Here is a 26,241-nt window from a genome sequence, read left to right as displayed (position 1 = left end):
GCCAGATATCTCCTGTATGAGGTGAGGTTTCTCCAAATCAGGAGGCACGGGGGTCAGGTACCCACTTGAGGAAGCAGTCTGTCCCTTAGCAGAGCTCTAGTGCTGTGATGGGAGAATCCTCCTTGTCTAGATCAGCTGCTCTCTTCAAAGCCAGCAGGCAGGAAAGTTGAAGGGGTGGCCTGCCCCTCCACACCTGTGGGCATTTCTCATTAGGTAGAACGAGAGACTTGAGAAAAGAAATGAGACATAGAGACAAAGTATAGAGAAAGAAAAAGTGGGCCCAGGGGACCGGCGCTCAGCATACAGAGGACCCGCGCTGGCACCAGTCTCTGAGTTCCCTCAGTATTTATTGATTATTATCTTTACCATCTTAGAAAAAGGGAAGTGGCAGGATAATAGGATCATCATAGGGAGAAGGTCAGCAGTAAGACATATGAATAAAGATCTCTGTGACATAAGTTTAAGGAAAAGTGCTGTGCCTTGATATGCATATGCAAACATCTCCATACACCTTTTTAGTGCATAAAGAGCAGCATTGCACTAGCAAGTCCCACCTTCAGCCCTAAGGAGGTTTTCTCCTTTCTCAGTAAACAGAACATACAATCCGGTTTTACACCAAGATGTTCCACTGCCCAGGGATGGGTAGGAGACAGATGCTTTTCTCTATCTCAACTGCCAAGAGGCCTTCTTTCGTCTTATACTAATCCTCTTCAGCACAAACCCTTCACGGATGTCAGGCTGGGGGACAATCAGGTCTTTCCCTTCCCACGAGGCCATATTTCAGACTATCTCATGGGGAGAAACCTTGGACAATACCTAGCTTTCCTGGGCAGAGGTCCCTGCGACCTTTGGCAGTGTACGTGTCCCTGGGGACTTGAGATTAAGAGAATGGTGATGACTTTTCACAAGCATACTGCCTTCAGGCACTTGTTTAACAAAGCATACCCTGCACAGCCCAAAATCCTTTAAATCTTGAGTCACAACAGCACATGTATCTTTCAAGGACAAGGTTGGCGGTAGGGTCACAGATTAACAGCATCTCAAATACAGAACAAAATGGAGTCTCTTATGTCTACTTCTTTCTATATAGACACAGTAACAGTTTGATCTTTCTTTTCCCCACAAAAGTTTTAAGTCAGCTGAAGCTGTGCCCACAGCCACCCCTTTCCCCCAGTGCTCTGTCCCAGGGTGATGGGAGTTTCTGTAAGCCCCTGACTGGGGCTGTTACCTTTCCTTCAGAGATGCCCTACCCAGTGAGGAGGAATCTAAGAGAAGCAGTCTGGTGGCCATAGCTGCTTTGCCGCGCTGTGGTGAATTCCACCCATGCCAAACCTCCCAGACTTTTTAGCACTGTCAGAGGAAAACCACCTACTAAAGCCTCAGTAATGGTGGATGTTCCTCCCGCCACCTAGCTTGATCATCCCAGGTTGACTTCAGACTGCTGGGCTGGCAGTGAGAATTTCAAGCTAGTGGTTCTTAACTTGCTGGGCTCCATGGGCGTGGGACCTGCTGAGCAAGACCACTTGGCTCCCTGGCTTCAGCCCCCTTTCCAGGGGAGTGAACGGTTCTGTCTCTCTGGGGTTCCAGGCGCCATTGCGGTACGAAAAAACTCCTGCAACTAGCTCAGTGTCTGCCCAAATAGCCACCCTGTTTTGTGCTTGAAACCCAGGGCCCTGGTGGTGTAAGCACACAAGGGAATCTCCTGATCTGCGGATTGCAGAAATCATGGGAAAAGCATAGTATCTGGGCCTTGTAGCACAGTCTTTCATGGCTTCCCTTGACTTGGGAAGTGAGGACTCCGGCTTCTTGCATTTCCTGGGTGAGGCAATGCCTCACCTTGCCTCTGCTCACCCTCTGTGGGCTGCTCCCACTGCGCAACCAGTCCCAGTGAGATGAACTGGGTACCTCAGTTGGAAATGTAGAAATCACTTGCCTTCTGTGTTGGTCTCTCTGGGAGCTGCAGACTGGAGCTGTTCCTATTCGGTCATCTTGCCCTCTTGCCCCCCACCTTTCAGTATTGAAACCCTCACAGTCATCTTTGGAGAAAGGTGTAGAACTGCCTCCTGGACACTCATATTTATCTTTGGCAAATAAACCTTCTAAAATGATTGAGACTCACTTCGGTTATCTTTATTCATTTATACCTCTATAATGCTTTATGCTTCCCTAATTACAATGAATTTACCGCTTATTAAATTTTTATAGTGGTCTTATACTTCTGCATAACAGATTTTAATTTATTTAAAATGAAGGGCAACCTTTGCAATTTTTGTTTTCTCCAAAGTGACAATATGTGTCTTGTATATCATAGGCAATCAGATATTAGTGAATTAAAACTGATTGTCCTACAACTCTATCCTTTCTTTTTCTGCTCCTCAGTAATTTGGGCTCTTAATATTTCCTGTCTGTTCTAATTTGATAACATCCTAACCGATTTGGCTGAGTTCATCTGTTTTCACTCTAAACCAATCTACATATTGTATTATAATAATTTTATAACCCAAGGCAAATCGTGCCTTTTTTTCTGCCTCAAACACAATATTGCCTTCTAAATAGGGAGTCTACTCGGTATGACATCCAAGATCCTCTCATCTCTTTGCCTTATCTACTCAGTGTCTACTCTAAATTCTGTGCATTTGTCTTGGTACCTGAAATGAGGTCCGTGGTATCATAGTATGTATAGGAATGACATTAGTAAGTCACACTGAAGTGACTGCGTACAACGGCTTATGACAGGGATAATAGACATAGGGTTTCTGGCTGCTTCATTCTTCACCCGGCTGCCCCCAAAGTTGAGGAGAAGTTATGTAATCATAGCGATAACCTATTTCAGACACAACTTGGAGGCAGCTTTGTACCATGCTTACACACCCTTTGGCTTTCATTTGTGTTGTCTCCTTTTTTGGGGAAATATCGCCCTCCACCAGTTCCATGGGCTTCCCCCTGCCACACTGGTCATTGTTAAAATGTATACCAATCTTTCAAGGCCTGACCGTGATGTTGCCTCAAAACTTTTATCTGACCTCTTTCTCTAAAATTATTTGTATTTTGCTTTATGTTTTCCCCATAGCATTTTATTTGTATATTTTTAATAAAACTACAAATAATCTCCCTGGTATTAGGCATATCCTTGTTGCCATCCCTCCCTTTAATGCCATAAGGTTTCAAATCTTTGATTTGCATTCTGTTCACTATTTAATCTATTCGCTTTTTAATCTTCTTTAGCAGACAAACAGTAGCCTGCACATAGAAGCATAAAATACACTTTTTTTGAGTCGATTTGCTGGAGATCTCGTAAAAGTAATGTTTTATGCTATGTATAGAAGGGGACAGTTAGATTGGTAGTGTTTCTTGTCATTTCTTTTTAAAAAATAAATTATTAAAATCATTATTTCAGTGGTTCTCAAACTTTAGTGAGAATAACCTAGAGAGCTTGTTGAAACAGATTTCTAGGTTCCAATCCCAGAGTTTTTATTCAGTAGGTGTGGGATGGTTTCCAAAATTAGCCCTTCTGACAAGTTTGCATGTGATGCTGATGGTGCTGGTCAAGGGATTACATTTTGAAAATGCTGCATTGAACTGCAGATACGCATATTTGGCTTTAGGAAGTTTTGTAAAAGTATCATTTTAGAAAGATATTTTTTGAATATGTGTGACAAGGTAGAATTGTTGGGTGATATAACAAAACCAGAGGTTACATTTTCTGACTTCAGCCATTTTTTGTTAGGCTTATGCATAGGAAATAAAAATGTTCCTTTGGGATTTACTCTTTTGCATTTATACTGGTATTCTCTAACTACAAATGTACAGTGCTGTGCCAGAGAAGGTACTCCTGTGCATCATGCATCTTGGAGCCTCTTTATTTTGCTTATTATCCTCTAGAAGCCAGAAGACACCAACTCTACATTATATTCATGTCCGAGTTCTGGAGGACAGTGGGGAGAAGGGCCAGGTTGTCTTACTCTGCTTCCATCTTGAAAATGAATGATTACACAAATGTCTGGTAGAGAGGAGAGGACAACTAAGAGCGAGAGAGACACATGTTCCTGGGGCCAAATAATTTCCTTCTTATGCCCTGTGAAGGGCATTTACCCCATAAAGAACAGCCCATTATTAAAGACAGTGTCATTTTAATTATGTTGCTAGTTTACCAGGGCTTTATGGATGACACCTGTGAAGCTGGCCATCATTTATAACACTGCTTCTTGGGATAATGCATTCTGATTTCCAAATAGCTAATTTGGAAATCAACTCAGGGAACACAACCTGTCTGCAAATTGGGTACTGCTTGTACTGCAGTTTCTAGAGCATATTTGTTCTACTCATTTCCTAAAATGGTTCATTTGTATACAGCAGGGTAATAATACAAGCAGGTGCTTAGTCTGTGCAGAGAAATTAACAATTTCCTATGGATATTGTTTATTCGCATTGGGTGGAGAGAATGATGTAAAAACCTTGTGGCCGTTGCAGATTCTCATTCTGGATCAAAGGAAGGGTAAAGGCTATGTCTGTTAGCCAACACTACAGTGTTATGAGTACACTAAAGCTCCTGGGTAAGTAGTGGCCTCTCTGGGATGTGTTTGGCTGGTAGGAGGTGGAGGAGGACCCTTAGGAAATAAGGACCAGAATAAGAGGAGTACACTGTCTATGACCCACAGTGATGGTCCAAAAACAGTGACCAAGAGGGTTATGAATGTTCATTTACACATTTTGTGTGGATATCTGCATAGCGTTAACAATAATAGCTAAGTCAGTGGTTTTGAGTGTGGAATGTGGTAACCTATTTTCACCAAGTAGGTTCCCCAGGAAGCTGACTCTGAGCCAGAGATCAGCATGCAGGATATTTGTGAGGGTGAGCTCTTAGGATCAAAGTCTATATTACTCAGGGTTTTCTAGAGAAATAGAAATAAAGTTTTACCTGTTATCTGGGCATCCCTTAGCCCAGTCAGGTTGACACATAAAATTAACCATCACAACATCGACAGGAAAAAGCAAGGAAGCAGGACTGGGCTGAGCCCCCCCAAAGCTTCCCTCAGGCAGGGCTGTGGGGGGCTCTGAGATTGGGATGACCTCTCAGCATTTCCCTGGTTTGGGCCAATGGGACTGGCCTTCTGTATTCTTCTGTATCCATCAGTCTTTGGATACAGGCTGCCCCTGGGAAAGGAGTTGTGACTTTGGCTGAGGGGATTCTCACAGAGGGCTGAGAGTGTCTGCCAGTAGCCAGACATGCATCCTTCTGTTCTGAAGGGAGGTCTGAGTGTCAAGGCAGAGCATCCATGACACCTGTTCAGGAAGTAAGAATGTCTGTGGGCAGCTGGAAATACATAGAATAGGCTCTCTCTGTAGGGGAGGATCAGAGGTCCTTAGCAGAGGTCCATGGTTGCAGGTGAATAAGCAATTACAGGGCACTGGGCACGTTAAAAGGAACTAGAATAATATAACATGGCCTTGGTTTATTGAGCTTCATGAATATGTTAATCAACTCATATATAGTATGGCTAACCCATACAGTAGCCTCAAAAGTAAGTACTGTTAATTCCACTTTACAGAAGAAGGCTTGAATAGAAAAGTGCTTGCTCATGGCCAGATAGGTGATAGATGCCTGCAGCAGACTCCAACACCAAGTATCTTTCTGAAGCTCCTGCTCTTTTGACTCTGTTCCCTGAACAGACTCAAGAAATTTAGTCCACACAAATTTTCAAAGCCAGGACAAATCCAATAGTAGCTTCAGAATGGCTAAGCACAGGCTGCAGGAAACCATCCCAGGGTGCCAGGCTTGAGGTGATATGTGTTCCTAATGATGAGTGAGCCAAGGCCCCAAGAGGCACTTAGCCCACAGATGGGCAGAGCTGGGGAGGAGTGATGGCAGACAGTGGAGGCAAAACCTTGGTGTTTCCAGCTTAGAATGAGGTAGCTGACTGACTGAAATATAATGATTTGTTATTGGAGAATCAGGGTTTCCAATTAAACTCATACTATATTAAGCTGTGCAAAGGGCTTGTAGCTCTATTTTCTACAGAAGATTTTATCTCCTTTGAGAAACCCCTTCTGTCTAATTAGTGAGAGGGGGGAATAAAATATCTAAATTTAGTCATTCTAATTCAATAATTTATATGGTCTCTTAAAGTAAATCAGTTTCTTTTAGATCAAGTCCTAATATTTCCGATTGTTACTTCCTCACTCATATTTTCTTCCCATACGATGTTGAGATGTATGGAGGTATAAGTGATTTGGCCTGATGGTGCTGGGGAATAATGATGGGGGCTCCAGGAGCCATGAGCAGGTCCTGGCACTGCCTCCTCTTCTTGTGGTGGCAGTTTCCCTCATTCTATCTGTCTGCTCAGGTCAACTGGAGGTCTCTTTACTCATGCCTCAGTTATAACCCAGAGGACCTCCCTGAAGACTCAGCCTCAGCTTACCTTTGATGGGCTTGTGGACCTCCCTGAAATCTGCTTGCAACTGATCTGATTCCCAACTCTGGTCATTCCAGCACCTTCCAGTGTCCATGCCATTTGACTTTCATAGCAGACATCTGCCTTGCCAGCCAGCACTATCCTCCCTTCTGCATTGCTCCACAATGCATGTGGAAACATGAAACTATTGTCCATGCTTTCGGGAGCTGAAGCCACCTCCAGAAAGACTCCAGTAAGACCCGGGCCTTCCATCTCTAACCGACAGTGATGCACCACCTCTCTCATTCTGCAGTGGTCACTCCGGTGCTGAGGTGAGGAAAGCTTCTAAATCATCACCTCACTATCTCAGACAGAAATGGGGTCAGAGGACACCAACTTTTGGCTTGAATCCCAATCTCTTGACCTTGTTGCCTGCATTAGTCGAAGGGAGGACAGGGTGATGTCTTCTTTTTCTTCCTCCTGCCATCTTCCTACTGCTGCAGTGCCAAGCTCACATGCTCCTTCTCCCATCTCATGGGAACCTGCTGCTTCCTCATAGGCCTTTCCCCTTTTCTTCTTTTTCCAAAGCGATGATGGTGGGATTGCTACTGGGGGCAGGGAGAAGACTGAAAACACATCAATTTAATATTCCCAAATATCCCTTTTCTATGAGCTATGGCACATGTGATGAATCATCTTTCTTTGCACCCTTTCTCAGCATCCTGTTTTTGCCGTGCAATGCAAAAAATGTACCATTTGCCTTAATTTCCCCTGACTTATGATGCCTCTGAATTAAATACGTGCCAAAGAGAAGGAAAAAGCCTTTCTAAAATTTGCAAGTAAATGAATTGCTGAACTCAGTAATTTAAAGAATCTCTTGGTTTCTTGGTTGTGTGGTCACAGTAATAAGAAGCTATAGTTAAATTTCTCAGAGATTGAAATATTCATACATTGAACTATTTCTGATATAATTGTAAAGTGTACTTTTAAGCCTGTGATGTGTGATCAGAATCTAAGAGGTCAAACGAGCAATTTAAAATAATTAATATTAATGACTTTTTTAGTAATTCAATTTCCTTTAAGACTTCATCAGTATGTAGTTTACGTTCATCCCCTACTAAGAGACCATTTCTAACATTTGACAGTGTAACTGTGTTTTTTTTTTTTTTTTTTTTTTTTTTTTTTTTTACAAATCTAGTATTCTGAAGTGCTGTGTAGTTGACAGTCTTCTACTCAGAGTGTCCTCCTGAAACAGCAGACCTGGTGTTACCTGGAGCTTGTTAGAAATGCAGAATCTTTGGCTCACTCCAAACCTACTGAATCAGAAGCTGCATTTTAACAAGATCCCCAGGTGACTTGTATGCACATTAAAGTATGAGAAGCACTAGTCAGCGACACTGGGGAAAATCCTGCAAAGAGACATTATTAAATTCACTCAGTGTGTTTTTATAAACCATTTATAACAAATAATAAAATGAAGTGGAAGTAAATCATCCCTTTGCACCCTGGTTCTTATAATATTATTTTTCAAATCTGTGCTCACTTCCTTCCCCTAATTAAAAAAAGAGACAGCTGTTCACTGGGTGCACCTGGGTTGACCCCGGTCCAGGCTCAGTTAGGCTTCTGCATCAGTCAAGCCAGCTAAGCACAGCTGTGGCATAGCTTCAAATCAGCAGTTCTTCAGGCCACCTGTTACAACAAACTACATTAAAACACTCCCAAGCAATCTTGTCTCCAATTCCTTCCTCCCCTAGCCCCCAGTAGTATGCCATAGTAATTGAATGCAATATAAATTACTTGTCAAAAGTAAATCTCTATGAAGAAAAGCAGCTGTGTTATAGCAAAAGAACCTAATTTCACTAAATAGTTCCCTTCCTCCACATCAGTTAAAACCACAGGAGTGAGGGGTGGGACGATGGGTTATAAAATTCCCTGAAATCCCACCAGAAGAGGCCTCTATAGCCAAAGCAAAATGAGGATCTAAACAAGGATCTTGCTAATGTAGCCAAGCCCAGAACTGCCGGGATAATTGAGGATAAGAGTTGCTTTGTTCTCCCTTCCCACTCCCTGCTATTTTCTCCTTCTCAACCCCCCATTTAGCTTTACCCTCAGCGATTGCTCTACCTTTTTAGCATTCCAAGAATACCTCTAAGCATCTACCTCTTTCTGTGTACACCCACCCTTTCCTGCTCAATAGTCTTTTGTTTCTTGGTTAACTCAGTAGCGAGGCTATTGAATCCTGGCCTAAAGCTCACGTACATATTCAAAGACAGGGGACAAGAACCATAAATGGGCACACTCAATAGCACGCAGCAGAGGTTTAGGAAGAAAAAGGACAGTGAGGTCACAGAATCCAATGTACCTCGTGATAAGTGGCAGCTTTTGGCTTTGATTAAGGAGGTCCAGCAATTATAAATAAACATGATAACATTAGTTACATTGGAATGCCTACATCATGTTCATTTATTACAGAGCTTTGAGGGAGGTATTATCACCATCATCACCACTTTAGAAAACCAAAGCTCTAAGAGATTTTAGAAAATTTCTACGGTTAGTAAACTGTTGTATTAGAATTAACACCTGGGTTTGACTCCCAAATCACTGCTCGTGTTACCGACAGCCTGCTTCCCTTCTGGGCGTCTCAGCAGATGGGCACAGCATGAATACAGACATGTCTGGCAACAAGGTGATATGTGGATTTGCAGCCAGGTAGTCATATGGTAGGTATTAGGAAAGTCTGCCTGGAAGTAACAGAACATCTGCTATGGGTCTGGGGTTCAGGGACAGGACTTGAATGCTGAAAGTAAAACCAAAACTATGTAGGGTCTACTGTTAGGAGAATTAGGGTTCCTGACAGTTGTCAATTGTGGACCCTCAATTCAGGTAGAAGTAGTCATCTGGAATAGAATGTGGGGACTGAATTCTAGCAGGCAGTGACTAAGAAGTAGGGACAGCAAAGGAGGAAAAGAAGGAAACAAGGAAGTAGGAAAAACATCCCATTTTCACTTGAGACACGGACCTGTTGAAACCTGTCCAGTTGTCCCATAGAACTGATGTTTATGGGTTTTTTTCTTTTTTGAATAAACATAGAAATTGAGTCTCCCAGTCTTAAAACTTGATAAAATTATATTTGTCTTATCTGAGTTCCTTCTTCAGGAAACCAGCCCTCAGGCCTCCCAGATGGTATCAAGGAACTGACACTCACCAGACCACCATATCCAGATAATGAGAAACCAGACCCTTCATCCCTCATGATATCATTACCCCACCCTAATTTCTGTTAACCTGCATGTGATTACCATCCTTCCCTGCTATATAAACCCCTAATTCTACTTGGTTGAGGAAATGGATTTGAGACTGATCTCCCATCTCCTTGGCTGCAGCATCCAAATAGTCTTCCTCCTTGGCAATACTTAATTTGTCTCAGTGATTGGCTGTCTGTGTGGCAAGCAGCAAGACCTAGATGGAACCCCTGGTGTTTCGGTAACACTATGAATGGAGTGAATTGTGGAATTCCCTCTACTAAGCATAGAACTGGTCCTGGAGACTGGGATGTAGTGGAGTATGAAGGTGGCAATGAAAACAAAGATGGAAAAGACATTTTTTGGGGCTTTCTTTTGTGGTACTAGAGATTTAAGAGGAAATTACAAAGAGTCCAACTTAAACTAATTATAAAAGGAATCCTCTAAGAATCCAGACTCCAAATTTAAGACTAGCCTGAGCAATATTGCAAGACTGTATCTCTATAAAAAATAAAAACAAACAAACAAAAATTCAGGACTCCAAGGTGGAATAGAATGCTGTATGAAGGCAGTATGTTCCTATCCCCAGAACTTACAAAAACATTTCTGTGCTTACTAGGATTTAATGATTTCTGTCACACTTCTGATAACAATCTAAACTTTTACTGTGGCCCTGAAGCCCTATCTAATGTGTCTCCTGTCTGGCTCTCTGACCTCCTGCCTATGAATTTCTCTATACTTACTATTCTCTGTCAGGGCTTCTTGATGGAGGTGCTGGTATTTTGGTTGGGAAAATTCCTTCTGGAGCAGGAGTTTTTCAAATACTTCTAGATATTTAGCATTCCTGGCCCCTGTTCACAAAATACCAGCAACACCCCCTTGCTTTCACATGCCCCCACACACTTCTGATGCTCCAGGGGGGACTTGATCTGTGGCTCCCTGACATCCCCTCACTTTAATATGCGAAGCTCATTCCTGTCTCAGGTCTATCACATTGGCTTTGAAACTTCTTCCTATGATATTTCATATTCTCATTTTTCAGTCTACATACCACTTCCTCTAAGGGCATCTCCTAACCTTCCTTCAGAGCATTTATCGTGATCTGAGATTACTTTGACTTTTCTTCTTTCTCTTTTTTCTTCCCCTCACTAGAATGAAATCTTTATGAGAAGGAAATTGTGTACTTCACGTTCACCACTGTATGTTGACACACAGAAGACTGCTTCATGTGCGGTAGATCCTCAAATGTTTTTTTTTTTTTTTGTTTTGTTTTTTGAGATGGAGTCTTGCTCATCGCCCACGCTGGAGTGCAGTGGCGCGATCTTGGCTCACTGCAAGCTGCGCCTCCTGGGTTCGCACAATTCTCCTGCTTCAGCCTCCCGAGCAGCTGGGAGTACAGGCGCCCGCCACCACGCCTGGCTAATTTTTTGTAGTTTTAGCAGAGACGGGGTTTCACTGTGTTAGCCAGGATGGTCTCGATCTCCTGACCTCATGATCCGCCCTCCCAAAAGTGCTGGCTTGGCCTCCCAAAGTGCTGGCTCAAATGCTTTTTGAATTTTGTGAATTAAGGAAATGGAATTTTGAATATTATGAATAAAGGGATAGATTATCACTTTCCGAGATTGTATAGATGAGGTTTCTGCATTGGGTAGAATACTGTATTCCATATCAATGTAAGACTCAAGTATGCTTTTCTGTAGCTTCTAGAGTGTTTGAAGGAGAAAGAATTTTGCTCACTGAGCTTCTTATAAATTTTAGTGGAATACATACATTCAAACCATAGCATCTCTCAAGTTAATGTTGAATAAATCATTTTAAAATAAAAATCAGTTAGAAAAGCCAGGTAGCTTTTCTAAAGGTCAGACTGATTTTCAAATTAAAGCAAAATGGCCAAGAATAACCCCTAACCTCAACCTTAAAAAGTTAACTAGGTTTGTTCTCCTCATGAATGTATTCTCATGGGGTGATGCTAATGACACTTTGCCTCTGGGGCCCCTTACTTACCCAAGGCCCAGAGAGAGTCCTTACCGTTATGGTATTCATAATATTTATTTTTTTTAAAAAAAAGAGAAGCCCAAAATTGTATAAGCCTCAGACTCCACAAAATCTGTATCTACCTCTATATGTACTATTAAAATAGACATAATTCCTCCTTGGTTATTGCAACCCAGAGAAAAAGAAACAGACAGTGGCAGGGCAGGGGGAGAGGGGGTACTAATTTTTTCTCTTTTCAAAGACTGTTATTTAAAATGAACAAAATTATGGAAGTATCCATACCTGAAAGTAGGGTGATCAAATGAATACACCTAAGTGCTAAAGGAGTGGAATATTTTAAAGAACTAGCTGCCATGGAAGCTAGTACAACATAAATTATATGTACAGATAAACTCAACATATTTTATGGCTTTTAATGTGGATATATGGCAAATTCCCTCTTCTTCTTATTTTCCTCCTTTGAGGGTGACTTTAAGGATTGTAAAAGTTTTTTTTTATTATTCTTTTTTCTTGGAAAGATGTAATAAGGACTTAGGAACAGAAGACATGTCTGTGTGCCAGGCAGCTGTGAGACAAAATCATGGATCTCCTCACTGTAACTCCCCAGACCCAGGGCTTATATAACCTAGGGAAATGGTGATTCAGAAGGGATGTGTAGGACAGTTGAAGTACAAGAACATCAAGGTTGTTTCACCCAAGGGCAGGATTAATGGTAAGTGCCTGCTCTTACACCAGGAACAAGAGATAAACTGGAAATTTTAGAGGCCTTCCTGGAACTGGGGTTAATCAGAAGTCAATATGGTAGATTAGCATCCAAGATGGAGTGGCTTTGGCCTCCACACTCCATCGCCTTAATTCAGCTCTTACAGTTTCATCTGCCTTCCTCTTCAGTGATGGTCCCTGAGCCTTTAGGGAAGATGCTTGATATGGTACAGGTTTAGCATTGTATATTGGCAATGGAAAACAGAGCAGGCCTACTGAGATTCTCAATGAGGGAGATCCACAGGCTATGGCGAATCATCTCTAGTTTTCGAAATACTGTGACTTCAGTTTTCTTAGAAGAAGTAAAACAATGAGAGAGAGATTAATAATTTGAGTAGTAGAATTATAATGCATACCAGGATTAAAATCAAAAGAGAATTTGAGGCCAGGTGTGGTGGCTCATGTCTGTAATTCCAGCACTTTGGGAGGCTGAGGTGGGCGGATCACTTAAGGCCAGGAGTTTGAGACCAGCCTGGCCAATATGGCGAGACCCCGTCTCTAATAAAAATGCCAAAAATTAGCCGGGCATGGTGGTGCACACATGTAATCCCAGCTCCTTGGTAAGCTGAGGCACGAGAATCTCTTTAACCCAGGAGGCGAAGGTTGCAGTGAGCTGAGATTGTGCCACTGCATTCCAGCCTGGGCAACAGAGCGAGACTGTCTCAAAAAAATAAATAAATAAGAATTAGAATGCCAGAGAAACAAAAACAGAAAAGAACCTATTCCATTAAGGAGCCAATTAAAGTCATCATGAAGAAATTAAAATCCAGCTCTTCTTTAGAGATTTGTTGCAGTCAAAAAATAATTCAGGATTAGCTCAAATTTTAGGCAACTATTAACTCCAAAACAATGATTAGGGCTAGCATCTAAGTTTTTCTCTCTATAGTTTCCCCATTTCTACCAAGGATAACCCATACTGGGACAAATTTATTTTCACAATACATTTTAGTTTTATTATACTTGGCCTGATTATTTGTATAAAGTGTAGCAAAAATACTGATGGGCCACATAGGCTCTTTTTAAGTTGGCTTTGCTGGAACTTTTATAAGAAATTTCAGATTTGACTTTTTAAAAGCCTCAAGGCAATAAGTCAAGCCAAGGATTTGTCATTAAACTGTGCTTGTAATACCTCTCTTTTCAAGGTCCCAAAATGTCTTGAGGTTCCTGAGCCTGTTAGAAAGTGACATTTTTTTGTTTTTTGTTTTTGAGATAGAATCTTGCTCTGTCACCCAGGTTGGAGTGTAGTGGCGTGATCTTGGCTCACTGCACCCTCTTCCTCCCTGGTTCAAGTGATTCTCCTGCCTCAGCCTCCTGAGTAGCTGGGATTACAGGCACCTGCAATCACGCCCGGCTAATTTTTGTATTTTTAGTAGAGATGGGGGTTCACTATCTTGGCCAGGCTGGTCTTGAACTCCTGACTTCAAATGATCCACCTGCCTTGGCCTCCCAAAGCGTTAGGATTACAGGCGTGAGCCACCGTGCCCAGCCAGAAAGTGACATTCTTTATTTACCACAGATCAGGAACCTTGTAATGGAACAATTTAAACAAGATACCAGGCTAGTCTTTCCAAGGGGCTTTTTATTGGCTCTATAAAGTTGACTTCAATTCCTCAAAGCAATCTGATCATATCTGAAAATATACCATTCCAGTCAAAGCTTCGGTAAAATAACCAGTGTCTCCAATTGTGTTCCATTATAAAAGAAAATATATTCTTACTGAATTTATGCACATAACTAGATTGCCATAAAATAAGAATACTCCTGAATAGTTTCCAAATTTTGGAGAACTCAGGTAGAGAAAAAGGTAAATTTTGCTCTCGTTGAATATTTGAAAAAATACTCAACTTCTTGGTAAAAGAAAAACTTCAGCTGAATTAAATTAATGTTTAATTGAACAATGAAAGATTTGCAAATCAGGCAGCTCCCAGAATCACAGCAGCTTCAGAGAGACTCCAGGGATGCCTCGTGGTCAGAACAAATGTATAGACAAAAAAAGAAGTGATGTACAGAAATCAGAAGTGAGGTACTGAAACAATTGGATTGGTTACAGCTCCGCAGTTGCCTTATTTGAACGCAGTTGGAATGCTCAGCGGTGTGTGAGTGGTTGAATTATGACTGCTGGGATTGGCCAAGACTCAGCGACTGTTAACAAGTGCATACTCCTAAGTTAGGTTTTCAATCTTGTCTACCTATTAAGCTAGGTTGCAGTTCATCCATAAGGACTCAAATATAGAAGTATGGAGTCCTTCTCAGGTCGTATCTAGTTTGCTTTAACATTCTCTAAGCTATAAATAGCTCAAAAGAAATAAAGATATCCTTGATTCTTCTTCATTTGGAGTAGCAGCCTTCAAAACAGAATGTTGTCCATTCACCTGGGAACTGCCATCCACAAATCAAGCAGCCCTTTGTCAGTCGAGTGAGACCTGTTTATCAGGCCCTGTGGAATCCAGTGGCTCCTCACACAGTTCTAGAGTTAGTCCTGTGGAAAAAGGCTTTCTACTTATGACTGTCACTTCCTTGCGCTTCCCAGGTAGCAACATCTTGTAAACCACTTGCGTTTTCTCATGGAACTCCTTTGGCCATTGCTATCCCCATTAGCACAGGAGCAGCTTCATTTAATGTCCCACAGCAAGGCAGTAAATGCCCCCCAGGTGGAAGTTCTCTAGTCCGAAGTGCCAGTAGTCGTCGTTGGGAGGTGCTCACAAGCTTCTGCCATAAGCCCCAGTAAATGCTCTACAAACAGCTATTCGGTGGAGAATTCGTTTTGACCAAAACTCCAGCTTCTACTCTATACTCTCTGGGCTCAGGCAGTCTTAACTCCCATTTAGCATGTCCAATTAATATTGCTCAAAGGGAAGATTTACATGCCTTCTTTGTTTACAGTGCTAGGTAGGGGAAGCGTTCCCTGTTTAGATACAGCATCTGTTTTCATAAAAGTTTTAAAGAATATCCAACTACTTTACATAAAGCCTGTTTAAACATGTCAGCTTTTATCAACCCTTATGTTTTTATCTTCTGGTCCTAGGAACTTCTCTTTTCCACTCCCATTTTACCCTCTGGTGAAAAAGCATTTGGGTTCCCAGCAGGGGGTTGAGCCAGGGAATTCAGGCCCTTTTGTCAGTCTTTGTTTTGATTTACCTGCCTCAACACTGGCCCAGGTAGTTGTTGGTCAGCTTTTTTACTGTAACCTTTGCCTTCTGATTTTCTTAAAAAATATATTTCTCCAATCTGGGGTAAATATAGAAAATTGTTTTGGGGCTCTCTTATACTAGGGGCCCAGCAGGGGTCTCTTTGGTCCACTCAACCTGTTATAGTGTATTAAGGTCTTTGTTTTGCCTCATAAATTTCCATTTATTTCTCTCCATTTCTTAGTAACCAACTAAAGATTCCCAACCTGCTGGGATGGGTCCCATGGCCCTCCCCTTCTTTTTTCTCTTAGTTTCACCCCCATCAACTTTTTAAAAAAAATACACTTTACTTTTTAATAAGCAGTTAAAAATTTTCACCTTCCTAGGATGAGTCCTTGGAATATATAAATTGCTTTTCCTCATGCTCTTGTTAATTATCCTAATGTTTTTAATCAGTGTCTGTAAGACAGATGAGGGGAAGTTAAACCAGCACATTTGATACGGCTTCCTGAACTGTCTTTCAGTTTGTAGCAGCAATGGTGTGCCTGTGCAGGAGGGGCCCCCTTAACCGCAGTGCTTCACATGACCTGGGTAAAGGGCATATTCAGCAGGTGAATATCCCTGTCATCATAAAGCCAGTTCCACCTGGCTTGCTTACAAAGCATATCAGTTGCTTCATCTAGGGTGCTCAATTGGGCATTTATAGGGAAATTTGGTAAATCTCCCTTCTCAGGGTACACAGACCTTACAAATGTCTTTTATCCAATTATTGCCTCTGGAGTAGCCTCCTGTGTGTCTGGATTATATATACCCACCTGTGATTGTCCAATAGTGAACTGTGGGTCCTGCATCAACCCAGGCATGCTCTTCTACTCTGCAGCATTTCAAACCAAAGATACTGCCCCTAAATTATCACTCTCACAATCCATTTCAGTAAAGGTTCCTTAGGAAGCGGATAATACCGATCTTCAAAATAGACCAGTTCTTTCACATTATACCTTCTGGTTTCAGTGGTTACTTGGTTTTGCCCTTCACTCACATGAAATATCAGATACTCACATACATACACATTATATACATGACACATCTTGTTTTCAACTGAGCTTTTTTTTTCTTCTTTCTTTCTTTCTTTCTTTTTTTTTTTTTTAGAGATGGGGTCTTGCTCTGTCACCCAGGCTAGAGTGCAGTGGTGTAATAATAGCTCACTGTAGCCTTGAAGTCCTGACTCAGAGGTACTTTCCTTTGTCCCTGCCATAATTTTCCCCTTCTTGGATAGTTTTGAGGCTAATGGCCAGAGCTCAGACAGACTCACATCAGAGCTTGGTTCAGCCTCAAGGCCCAACCCAGTGCTCTCTTTTAATTTCATTTCAGCTAGTAGAGATAACAATAACAAAGGAATTAAATATTGCCCTTTCTGCTTATTTGTATGCCTTTCTGAATGCAGTCAGAGAACCAGCTTCCCAAAGTTTGATCCATCTCTGAATTCCTTTGCTAACTTTTACCTTTAGTAACTGAATGCCATACAGCTGCTGCTCCATACCAGGGGTGACCATGTGGCCAGCAAGGAATCAAAAGCTCCTCATTCTCCACCCTTTATCCTTTTCCTATCTATCCGTTTAATTTTATCCATATCATTTTTCCTTCATTTGAAACAACCTTTAAATAACCTCTAAACTAGGCAAAATTATTTTTCCTTTAAGCCAAAACCATACATCTGTGTTCCTTTATAACCTTCTTTACCAAAGCACATCTTACTTTATACATTCTGCATATAGAATTATATCTAGTAGTTTTAATTACATGTATTAACTACTATTTTAACCCTAATTTCCAGTGAATAACCTAGGACTCTTTAATATAACATAATATGACTTTAAGATTTTAAGTTACTGGAAAACATTTGGAAACTAGTTTCATTTACCAAAGATTACTAAAGTCACAGGAGCTAAAAGGCATTTCTGTTTTCTCTGAGTTCTTTCATATATTTTCATAGTGAAATATCACATGCATATGACACATCTTATTTTCAATTTAGTTTCTTTTTTCTTTTCTTTTCTTTTTTTTTTTTTTTTTTAGAGATAAGGTCTTCTCTGTCACCCAGGCTGGAGTGCAGTGGTGTGATCATAGCTCACTATAGCCTTGAACTCCTTGGTTAAGTGATTCTCCTGCCTGAATAGCTAGGACTACAGGCATGTACCACTGAGCCGAGCTAATTTTTAAATTTTGTGTAGAGATGTGATCTCACTTTGTTCCTCAGGGTGGTCTTGAAATCTTGACTTCTAGCAGTCCTCCTGCCTTGGTCTCCCAGATTGCTGGGATTACAGGTATGAGCCACTGCACCTGGCCAGTTTGTTTCTTAATTCAATCACTGACTTCAGAATGGAGCCCTTTAAGGAAAAGGGCTAACAAAGTATGCAGTTTTTAGGGCCTAATGTTTATCGGAAGGCAGAACGCTCACATCCCCGCCAAAGCCAAAGAAATCAGATAACACGATACAAAAGAGAAAAGAGTTTTAGACCTGGAAAGAATCTGTCTGCTCTGCAACTCTTGGGGTTCTATTAAGAAAAACAGATTCCTCCCAAAAAGGCGTCTGTGGGGCCTTTTCTGTTTTCTCCCAATGGAGTCCAGGCTGTCAGAAATTCCTTTTTATTAGGTCTTTTATGTGGCATTGAGGGTGGCAGGAAGAAAGAGGGACAGGCAGAAGCAAATGGAGAAATAGAATTCAGTTGACAGAGTTTAACAGAGAAAAAACAGGGGCCTTATAACAACACATGTGTATACATAGGTACCCCAAATACCTGTTTTCACTAAGTTGACTTTTGACTCCAGAGCTCTTTTAAAAAAATCTTTTTCCTAATTGTAATTCCTACTCAAGCCATTTTACTTTTGCTTCCGATGCTAGCGGGGCGCTCATCGTCACAAGAGCACCCCACAGAAGCAGCCATCCACTGCAGCAGCTGCTCATCGCCCTTCTGTAGTGCATGAGATGGACAGCTTTCCACTGACAATCTCTCTAAATGTGACGACGTTTTTGACGTGTCCTGTACTCATGCATAAGTGTCTGAAAGATGAGCCACACCATTCCAGGAAGTGACAGCCACCTAGGACTTCCCCCATGGATCCTTCATTCCCTTTGCTCATTTCTTAGTCTTTCAGCTCCTGATCTGGCTCGCCACATGTTTCGTGGTGGCCAGGTCTATGCAAACCTACCCCCAACTCCATGGCAGCTGACAGGCTAAAGAAAGAGGATGACAAATCCAGTTTCTTAGAAATAAACATTTAATAGAGACTCAAGAACAGAAGCCATGTCTGTGTCCCTGATGGTGGCTAGACAAGATGGCGGATCCCCACTGCAAAAGTTTCTGTAACTTTCAAAAGGTCAAGGCCTAGAGGCTTCTGACAAAATCAGCACTAGCAAAAGCAGCAGGAACAGCTTTAGTGAAATCACTAAGACAGAATTCACACAAGGAACTCAGTGTCTGTACAAGTGAGTAATCTCTAAAATAGCAATTCACAAGGTTAGGGTTGAGGAGGGGTGGTCAGAGGTTCCTTTTGAGATTCTGAACACTTTAGGGATACTCCATCCAGAAAAAGGCATAATCAAATTTTGCATATGATTTCAGGGGCCTGTTAGACTCCTCTGGAAGTCCATCCATGGTATGAAACTTGGCTGACCTTTGATTTATCAGTTACTCAGCCCTCTATTTACTCAGCTACTCTCACACTTAGATGATTACATATTATACATTATATTGTATTCCTTGATTTCAATAGAATGTTATCTAGCAGACATACTAATATTTTGGTTATTTACTATATACGAAAGACACAACTTCTTTATTTTCTTTTTTCTTTTTTTTTTTTGAGGCAGAGTTTTGCTCTTGTTTCCCAGGCTGGAGTGCAGTGGCACCATCTCAGCTCACTGCAACCTCCGTCTCCTGGGTTCAAGCGATTCTCCTGCCTCAGCCTCCCAAGTAGCTGGGATTACAGACTCCCACCACCATGCCTGACTAATTTTAAAAATATTTTTAGTAGAGATGGGGTTTCATCATGTTGACCAGGCTAGTCTCAAACTCCTGACCTCTGGTGATCCGCCCGCTTTGGCCTCTCAAAGTGCTGGGATTGCAGGTGTGAGCCACTGTGCCCAGCTGACACAACTTCTTTCTAAATAATCTTTATGCAACTTATAAGTTATAATCCTTATTATCCTAACATAGAAGTATGACCCAATCTTTGAGTTTAGTTTCTTTGTTTACTCATCAGTCTCTCTTTCATTTTTAATTGTAAGAAATTAGTTCTGTAACATAAGTGAGCCTGAAAGAAAAAGAACAGGCTCCGATAATGGAGTAGTTTTTATCAGACTAATCTTCCCAGCAGTCCCACACTGTTCCACTCACACAGAGTCACGCTCAGTGCCTTCCCAGGGGCAGCCCATAGCAGAATAGGATGCACACTGCTCTGGGATGGAAGGAAAGGCAAGACTTCAAGGACTGGGCTGCCTAGTCAAACCTCTTTGATGTGTTGCATTAAATTTTTGAAGTTTTTATGGATTTTGGAGGCAAGGAGAGATACAATAAGAAGCTCAATTAACTAAATGACTTGTGTTTTATCAAAACTTCATCTCACCCTGAATGGGCTTTCAGTCATCTCCCTAGTCTCACAAGTGAGCACGGAGGGATCCTTGCCTTGGAATTAGTCAGTTCTCTATGAATAGGCATTTAAGAACATTTCTCTCTGTAGGTAGAATGTCACATCAGCTACCCAGGCATTTACTTGGTTTCTGTCCTGATAGAGCCCAAGTGCTTATGTGAGAACCTAATTCTCTCACCTTGTCCTCCTATTCTTATGAGTTTTAAAAATTCTTTTCCTTGAATCCACAAAATGATTGTGTCATTTTGGCTCCTGCCAGGTTAGCAGCTTCCTTGCTTTTGATTCCAACTTCATTGTGTCCCCTAATCCGTAAATGCCTACTTGATTTCAGCCCATTTCCTTGCTGATCTCCAGTGGCACTGGCGTGTGTACAGACACACTGAGTTCCATTTACACGTGCCTGGGGTGTGCACTCAGCCTCACAATCATCCACACTTGTGTCCCCACTTTCCGACAATCACTTGCACTCAGTGTCGTCCATTTACTCAGCCCCACTCACTCTCGCCCAACCATATACACCTGTTCCATTCACTCACACTCCTGGTCGTTCCCTTCACATTCACACTCCTTCACACTCTTGACTAGCCACCCCACTGCCCTCCATTTAGTCCTACCCGGTCTCACCTAGCCCAACCCATATGCACACCAGAGTCAGCTCACTCACAGTTGCACAGTCAGTCCCTCAAATTCAGTCACTCCCTCAGGAACTCTCACTCAGGCACAATGTCTCATTCATCTTCAGTGCCCTTCACACACTTCATATACACACTGGGTATGTGTCACAACCAGTCACACAAACTTCAGGCACAGCCAGTCCTACCCACACTTATTAACACTTATTTCACTCATGCCCAGCCCCACCCACTCACACCTAGTCACACTCACACGTGGTCCCACACAGTTCCAGTACACCTAGCCTCACACAGTCCTACTCATAGTTAGTCACACTCAGTCATGCTCACACATGGTCCGACACAGTTCCAATACACCTAGCCTCACACAGTCCTATGCATACCTAGTCACACTCAGTCACACTTATACATGGTCCCACCCACTCACACTCACACCTAGTCACACTCATATAAGGTCCCACACCGTTCCAATACACCTAGTTTCACACAGTCATACTGACACCTACTCACACTCAGTCACACTCACACATGGTCCCACACAATCACGCTCACACTAGTCATACTCTATTCTACTCTCTCTCAGATAATTCCACTCTATTCCACTCTCTCTGTGTCATTTGTCCCATCAGAAGGACGCAGCATTCAAGGTTCTATCTTGGAAACAGAGACTGGGCCCTCACCAGATGCTGAACCTGCTGAGCACCTTGATCTTCCACTTCACCTTCATCAGAACTGTAAGAATTAACTTTCTATTATTTATAAATTGCTCAGTCTAAGATATTTTGTTATAGCAGCAGGATCAGATTGAGACAAGGAATTTATACAAATTTAGACTCTGCATGAATCCACAAGAATCCAAGTGGCACAAGAATCGAGCACCAAAAGGGCAGCTCAGGGAAAGCTGATACAGTTTAAAGTTCAAAAGAAGAGGCAAAACTAATTCTAGAAACTTGTTCCCTTGAGGTGCTCGGAGACGTGCCCTGGTTTAGAAAGAAAATACAGAATGGAAGCTTTGCTCTAGAAGACAGGTTCTTGCATTAGGAAAAGGGTTACTTCAGACTCATTGGCTCTAAATAAATTAGTCAGGAGAAAACTAATGAATGTCACCATGGAATTATCAATAGGACTTAGCCTTCTCAAAATAGTAGTGAATGGGATAAAAGAGCAACAATGAGTTAACCAGAGAGACTGGAAGGTGTTAATTAGAAAAAATATATATATATATCGTATAGAAACAAATGTTGGTACAAGCATACAAGTAAAACTTTCAAATGTGTCATTAATAATTTCATTGTATAATTAATTTGTAGGCTGCTAAGAATTCTGCATTTACTGAGGAAATGTCTGATTGCCACAAAAGAAAACTTGTCTGGCTTTGGGAAGCAACAGGCTTAGGAAAAAATATTAAAGGTGTCTTTACTAGAAGTTCAAGGTGAAAACATTGCATTTTTTCTAATACTTCACTATGTAATCTAAAGATGTCTGGAAAGGAGCCAATCAATTAAAAATATAGCTAGAGGAAGCCATTCAGGGAGAAGACTTGTGGCTGTAGCAGTCTGTGCAAATATTTCTCTTTCTGTTTTTCCAAGCAAAAATTAAACCTTGATTATCCTTTTATAAAAACAGGTACTCATTTGCCGGTGAAATGTGTGAACTGTTTCTCTTTAGCAGCATAGTACTCAATTATTCTCATAGAAAATAATTTTGTTTACATAATTTAGAAAGTATACTGTCTTCTTGGTGTGATTGTTCTTTTTGTGTGTACAGATAACTCCATTTAGAGTAATATTTAAAACTCTATCTTGGATTTCTTGAGGGATTCTGGTTTGGTTAGGCCATGTGAGTAGATAAATAAAAAAATGATGCGAATGTGCTGACACAAGAAACAATATTCAAAGGTAGACACCACCCAGTTGACATTTCTTATTGCTACGCATATGTATGTACATGTGTATGTTTGTGTGTATTTATATACCTTTGGGAAGACACAGGTGTAGCCAGAATGCTCTCACATGGTCGTCATTATCAAAATTCTCACAATATATCCATCTCTTCACTTTTTGAGCTCATGGTAGGATTGAATTCCATGATTTCATGGTTCTATTGTATCTGTGTGGGAACCATGTGACTAGTTTTAAGTAAATATTCATGAGCAAAGGTGACTTTGGTTAGTCTCTGGTTAATTGCAAGTCTCTCTGGAGCACCCTTTAACTCTGTGATGTCTGAATGGTGACTGCTTTATGAGCCTGAGTCTCTGAATAACTAAAAGGAACAGAAGCCCCTGTTAACCTGTTATGGACATGAATAAGAAAGAAATCTTTCTTGTTTAAGTCATCAAAACTATGGAATTGTTTGTTATTGCAACATACCCTAGCCCTATTCAGACTTCTATAATCTGATAGTAAGGGCAGATTTGGGGACAATTTACCAAAACATAATTATAATTCTGGTGACTCAGTTTGGGAAAAGAAATCCCATTTGACATCAGAGATTCCATCTCCAGAAATCAAGGGCAGTTGCTTCAATTTTTACAGATTCCTATTTGTTTTTGGACTAGACGCCAAAGAATTTGTTGTACTGTACAATTTTTAAGAAACTTAAGCTGAATAAATCACCTGAAAAATTCATTTTTGCCTGTAGAGCTGCTCATGGACTATGTTGAATGGTAGCAACCAGTTTTTACCACCTTGGTTATACCACAGGCAATGCTAGTTTTTCTTAGGAAAGTTGAACTAACTATAACTTTGATTTATAATATACGTTAATATGATGCAAAAATGATAGTTCTTTTGTTTGGGTCTTTCACTGAACACATTTTATTGATTGCAGAGTTGCACAGTCAAAGGTATTGTAGAGAGAGTTGGGGGATGCCTAAAAATGCTGAGTTTGTTGGCAGAATTGAGATGACTCCTAATTTCTAGCAGTTTCATCTTTCTGAGGCAGGAGCCAAATGTTATATTGTTTTAGCCAAGCTTCTTGAAAGATTGGCCTATAATTTCTTTCCTTGTTTTCTGACATTCTTTCTTACGATCATTAAGTTTTAGTCACCACCTTGACACCAAACTTGCACTGGAAAAGGTCTGTAATTTACTCCAGCGCAACAAGATCTTTGGGTACATTTCGGACTTACTATTTTCATCTCCTGGAAGCTTTAGAAACTGACACATAATTGTTTATGTCAACTTTATTGGATCCCAGGGTCCCCGTATATTTGGATAAACATTTTTTCTGGTGTGAAACAACAGAGTGAGGTTGTTTCTGGATGAGATTAGTGTTTGAATTGGGAGACTGAGTGAAGCACAGTGCCCTTCCCAGTGTGGCTGTGCATCTTACCATCTGTTGAGGGCCTGGACAGAACAAAAAGGTGGAGAAAGGGAGAATTCGCTCTGCTTGCTTGAGCTGGGACATTAATCTCGTCCTGCTTTCATTCTGGGGTTTACACCATCTGGACTCCTGGTTCTTAGGCCTTTAAACGTGGACTGGAACTATGCACTGGGGTTTCTTGGGTTTCTAGCTTGCAGATGGAAGATTATGGGACTTCTCAGCCTCCATAATTATGTGAGCCAATTCGTGTAATAAATCTGTTTATACAGATAGATATAGATGTCTATATGTATATACAGTTGTATATCTGTATATGTCTGTCATCTATCTATGTAATCATCTATCTCCTATTTGTTCTGTTTCTTTAGAGAGCCCTGACTGATACACTAACCAATAATTTCCTTCTTGAAACTCTTTCCTACCATTGTTCCTTGACAGCAGTCTAGCTTGGAGGTTCTGTTTCTTCACTGGAATCTTCTACTCCATATCTTTGGGCTCCTTTTCCTCTCCTTACCATTTAAATATTGGTTAGTATTATTTTATTTTCATTCCACTTCCTGAATGCTGATGATTTACAAATCTTTGTCTCCATCATAAAGCTGAGTCATGGGTACAAGAAGTACATTAAAAATATGCACCTCCTGCTACTTCGATTAGGATGTTCTATGGGGCTTCTATATTCAACCCATCCAACAGAATTCATGATCTTTCCCTCCCTAAACATCTCCACTCAAAGTCTGTTCTTTTATATTTCTATTCGTGAGAAATGAAACCTCCATCTGCTGAGCTATTAAACCAGAAACATGAGAGTAATTATAGAACCTTCATATATAAGTGTTTAAATACTATTGTTTCAACTGCCTAAATATCTCTTGAATTTATCTCTCCCCCAATATCCTCATTAAAGCTTCCATATTTCTCTGTCTTCTTGTCCATGAATTAGTATAGATGCTCCCTGACCAGTTCACTTTCCTCCTGTCTTAGCTTCCCAATTTACCTTCTACAGGGCAGTCAGAATGATCTTTCCAAGACAAATCAGAATGTTTCCCTTCCTTGAGGAAAAACCCATCAATGTTTCTGCACTAATTTAGGATTATACTCCAAACTCTTTTATATGGTGCACAATGCTCCTGAGGGCCTAGAACTTTCCTGGTTTTAGCCCTGAAATTCTCGCCATCACAGACAAAGCCTCATTCCCTGGGCACACTGCAATGGTTTATCATCCCAGCTCAAAATATCTTTTTTGTTTTGGTCGTCTTGACTTGTCTTCAAGATTCTGCTTAAGTTGAGTTTTTCTAAAATCTTAACTAATTTTTTCTCTAGCCTGAAATGTGTATACAGTAATTGTATGTCCTCTAAGAGAAGGGATTTTCATATTCTGCTTTAATCTGGTCTTGCTATACTTTGTGCTTTTTAAAGAGAAATGCTCTATTGTTTTCATCTCTACATTTCAAACACATCTAGCACAGTGATTAGCACATTGTCAGCCACTGATAAATATTTGTTGTATGATATTAGAAAAACTCAGGGCATCCATCTTAATGCTGTGTTCATTAAATAACATCACTCTTTGCTGATTAACTTAGTATTTTCACATTTTTATTGTTTCACTTTGAAGTACAATCTTTTACTTTTCCTGTTCTGTTTTACTACCATTATTTATTCAAAAATAGTGATTATTTTTCTTGTTCTCTTAGTAGATCCCCCGTAATATGTTTAAACTCATTTGAGTATCTTCCTGCTTCTTCCATCCTAAAAGATTTAGACATGTTTGGAATAATTAAGAAAATTTCCAAAAAGGATTTCTTACAACACTTAGTGAGAATCAAAAATGTGCCAGGTTCTGTAAACCTATGTGTAAACTGAGGAATTTTGACTTCTGTCCTACAAAAATTTACAATCCAGGCAGTAAAGCTGAACAGTCTAGCCTGAAAATCTATTTTAAAGCTTTTTCCCCCTAGTCTCAAGATATAACCTTGAAGCTTACTGCAAAACCCTTTTTTTTCTTCTCCGTAGTCTTAAAATATGACCTTGGAATGTACTTTCTTTGAAACACCATGTCCCTCCCTTTCCTGCCATACACTCCCTCACCTCTGTGCGCATTTATCTAACTGTA

The 26,241-nt window shown here is 40.9% G+C and overlaps 1 long non-coding RNA gene across 2 annotated transcripts in view; it reads left to right on the top strand.

Annotated features, from left to right (window-relative positions):
- LOC140709815 (uncharacterized) overlaps nt 1–26,241 on the top strand; it is a 342,945-nt gene that overhangs the window by 82,238 nt on the left and 234,466 nt on the right. For both annotated transcript variants that reach the window (XR_012090525.1, XR_012090526.1), the window contains exon 2: nt 21,431–21,535. This is a non-coding gene — a long non-coding RNA (uncharacterized lncRNA). The remainder of the gene's footprint in view (nt 1–21,430; nt 21,536–26,241) is intronic.

Source organism: Chlorocebus sabaeus, chromosome 22 (assembly GCF_047675955.1).
Source record: "Chlorocebus sabaeus isolate Y175 chromosome 22, mChlSab1.0.hap1, whole genome shotgun sequence".
Classification (NCBI taxonomy): Eukaryota; Metazoa; Chordata; class Mammalia; order Primates; family Cercopithecidae; genus Chlorocebus; species Chlorocebus sabaeus.
The sequence above is the reverse complement of the archived record's forward strand: the minus strand, read 5'-3'. Positions and strand labels throughout refer to the sequence as shown.